The sequence below is a fragment of the Octodon degus genome, unplaced genomic scaffold (genome assembly GCF_000260255.1).
Source record: "Octodon degus isolate 3935 unplaced genomic scaffold, OctDeg1.0 scaffold00026, whole genome shotgun sequence".
NCBI lineage: Eukaryota > Metazoa > Chordata > Mammalia > Rodentia > Octodontidae > Octodon > Octodon degus.
Genome location: NW_004524602.1, coordinates 18636785 through 18640736, shown reverse-complemented (window position 1 = coordinate 18640736; position 3952 = coordinate 18636785).

The window sequence follows — 3952 nt, the reverse complement described above, 5'->3', positions numbered from 1 at the left end:
ATAAACAATTGAAAAAAAGAGACAAAACAAATTATCTGCTCTTTTCCTTAGACCAGCAGCAGTGCACAGTAGCCTTGTCCAAACCATCCTGCTTACATACATAGATAAATCGGATCTTTCTCCCGCTCTCTCTCGTCCTTCTCAGCTCGGTAACTCCTTCCTTTTGAGTAAGTTCATTCCCTTTCCCCAGTACCTATCGTACCCTTCAGATTCCGTTTTTCTCGTCTACATTCTCACGCGGAGGAGACAATCAATGAATCAGGCCCACAGGTGTGGTTCAGGTTAGTGGCGCTCTGGTCCTCACGCAGTGTCGCGGCCTGGCGGCAATGCGGATCCCTCCGCCTGGTGGCATGATTCTTCATCCCACTGGCACAGACTGATCTCTGGGCCTTGCCAGGGCAGATCCTTGATAGAGACTCGCACGAGACATCGTCACGGGCTCCAGGCATCCAGCTGCCTGCAGGAGCGCGCTGCTGCGGGCTCTAGGCTTCAGCCAGACTTATGCAGGACGCTGCTGATGGGGCTCCCGGAGTCTCTAATGTGTGGACACATCTGCCATGCTCTTTTCCATTTCACGCATTGGTTGAATATTATCAAATAACCCTGTAAATAATGTGTCCTGTATTAAATTGTTTCCCTGTGAACCTTGGCTACAGCAGGCCTGTACCACTGCACCCAACAGGATGCAGTTCCATTAGCCTTGTCTTATCACACATGCATCTGTTTTTAGCTTTTCCAAATTTAGTTGGCCTTATCTCTCGTCTTACATTCTAAACTTTTAAAAATCTTTTTAAAAAATAATCTTATGGGGCTGGGGAGACAGCTCAGTGGTCTAAGTGCCTGGGAAGCACAAGGACCCGAGTTTGATCCATAGTATCACATGCTGTGCCGGCCCCAAAACCAGGCATGATGGCGCACACCTGTAATCCCAGCACTGAGGAGGCTGATACAGGACGATTACTATGAGTCTGAGCTGTGTAGTGAGACCCTGTATCCAACAAATGTAAAAAAAAAAAAAAAAAAAATCATCTTATGAAATTATGTGAACTATTGGGTTTAAATTAATATAGGAACAGTAAGGAGGAGGAAACAAATGGAAAACCTGTGATTATTAAGGGTAACTAAATGTAGACATTCAGGACTATTCTATTTTTTTTTTTTTTTTTTGTCTTTGAAATGTTCTATAGAATTTTTTTTTTTTGGTATGGTAGGGAATGGTCTGCAGGGTGTTCAGGGTTTCACTTATAGATCGGACTCATAGTGATCCACCTGTTTACAGCCTCCCAAGAGCAGGGATTACAGTCACACGCCACCACGACCAGTCTCAATTGCTGTCTCAGTGCACCCCAGGAGCGGGGCCAGCATGGCAGGCCTAGGATTGAACCCCTGGGTCTCTGTGCTTTAATCCACTGAGCTATTTGGCTGGCCCTTATAGAAAAAAATTTAAAAATTCCTTTTCAACAAATGTTTGTTGAGCGCTGTGCCAAAACGCCCATAGGAAAGTGGAAAATGAGATTATTATTCACTTTACTTGATCAATTAATTATTTAACTATTCTGAGTATTCTCTCTCTCTCTCTCTCTTTTTTTTTTTTTTTTTTTTTTTGGTTGTTTGCTTTCTGTGGTACTGAGGTCCAAACCTAGAAAGGGTGCTTTCCCACTGAGTTACTTCCCTAGCCCTTGATCTTGCTAAATTCCCAGGTTGCTCTAACTTGCAGTCCTCTGGGTAAGCTTCCTGACTAGTTGGGATTGAGATGTATGCCATGGTGCTTGTAGTGAGCTTTTAAAAGCTGAAATCTATGGTTCTCTAGGTATGATGTTTTAATGCATGTCTGACAGATCTCTGAATTTATCTTGACTTTGGTTGAAATGTATGTTTTTATGAAATGCCAGAGAAGCGATTCTGAAGGTTTAAAAAGCATTGTGTGCATGATGGACTTTTAGGGGTGATCTGAACAAGGGATTAAAATAATACCAGCAAAATACTATCAGTTTTAATTACTACAACTTAGAGAAAAAAGACAAAATCTTTACCAGGAAATCGCACCAAGGAGATTCTTTTTGGTGAGAGGAAAGGATGGGGACTGCTGTTGGCTAGTGGGCTCTGACTCCTGAGTGGAGAATCTTGGCTTTTGGCATGTCAGTGATAGTGCTAAGATGAAGGTACAATTTATTAAAATTGTTATTTAAAACTGTTCCCATTAGTCCTAAGGGTCCAGCTGCTGTTAGGGCAGGTACCACCGAATCCATGAGTCATCAAGGTTTGCACTATCAGGACAACACGTGGGGGCTGGCTACTTAGCCCTTTATTACACCATGGACTGCCTGACTTGGTTAGCTCTCTTTTCTCCCATTCCTTCTCCTTTAAGATTTCTAGAATACTTATCTTTTAAGAAGGGGCCAAGGTCAAGTCGATCTAAGGAAGCAAACAGCACCCTGCTCTGGCTACTTTTCCTTACAAGTCTAATGTCTTTCTAACCTCAGATCTCCCTGAATATGACGGTAATGGGATGTCTGCATAAATGTTGGAAGAGTGGGAGGTTCTCAAGTAGAGACTAAAGAATTCCTCTGATAAAGGGAACTCAAATCTATCAGATTATAGCTTTATTGAGGGCAGGGCAGGTTTAACATGTTCTATTCTAAAACATTTAGCATCATGCCTTGCATGTAAGAAATATGCATTAAATATTTTCCAATATTGAAATATTGATACTAACTCACACTATAGGAGCACTATAAAAACATCAAATTTGTATTATTTGGTGGTGCGTTATTTTTGATAAAGCCTTCTAGCTCTACCTGGCAAAATCAACAAAGGGCCAGAACTGAGTTTCAAACTGATATACAACTATTTTATATTGTCTTCCATGTATGTCTGGGGGTGGTTTTAGGAAATTTACATGGGGAATAATATTCTCTCATTTCAAAGGGCACACACAAAGCCTACATTACAGTATGAAAAAGATGTATATGTATTTTTGGATATTACAATTGAATTTAGGACCTTGTGCTTGCCAGGCAGGCACTGTGCCACTAGGCTACAGTCCTGGCGAAAAACAAACTTTATTTTCCAATTTCAGGCAATTTTTTGAATCCCAGGTCTCTTTCTGAGTTTATTATGAAATTATGTTTGGTGCATAGTATAGACAAAGGCGTACCAATCCAATAAAATGTAAAACACAACTGTACCATGTTTCTGCTGTAGCATATATGAAAAATATCACGTCTAGAAAATGGATCTCCTTTCCTCTTGAAAAACAGTATAAATCCTTCTGATTGTCTTTTCCTTTTCCAGGTCTTCTCTCCACTTTTATCACGAGAGCTAGGCTTTAGAAGTTACCCAATCACGTTTCCTATCCGATGTTTGGGTCTTTGCTGCAGCTTAGGTGACAGAGACCATTGGGCTTAGGTCATTCTGAATTACAAAGAACAGAAAATCAAAAAATCAAAACCCTGCCCACTTAATCTATAATAGTAGAGAGTTATTTAAGAGACTCAAAGTCACCAGCAAAGGTCAGCTCCGGAGAGACCCCGACATCTGCCTTACTTTTCCGGGCGGACGAGCGTCCGGCCGGCGGCGCCTCGCAGCTCTCGGAGCGGGAAGAACTTTCTCAAAGAGCCAGCACACCGCGCTCCGGGCGACCCGCCGCGCGAACGCCGCCCGAGACGCGGCCGCGAGCCCCGAGCGGCACCTTCGCGGGAGCGGAGCCGCGTCCCGCAAGCAGGCAGCGTCGGGACCAGCGTCGAAGGCGGGACCCCAGCGGTCCCCAGTCCCCTCCCTCCGGGCGCGGGCCGAGCGATCGGGTCGGCAGCCCTCCCGGAAGCCTCTCCGGTCGCCAGCGCACGCCGCCGCGCCGGCCGTGGGAAGGGACTCCGAGCCTCCCCGGGAAGGCCTCGGAGACAGCGCCGGCCCGGCGGCCCCGCGGGCGCTCTGGCCCCGCCCCTCCCCCGCT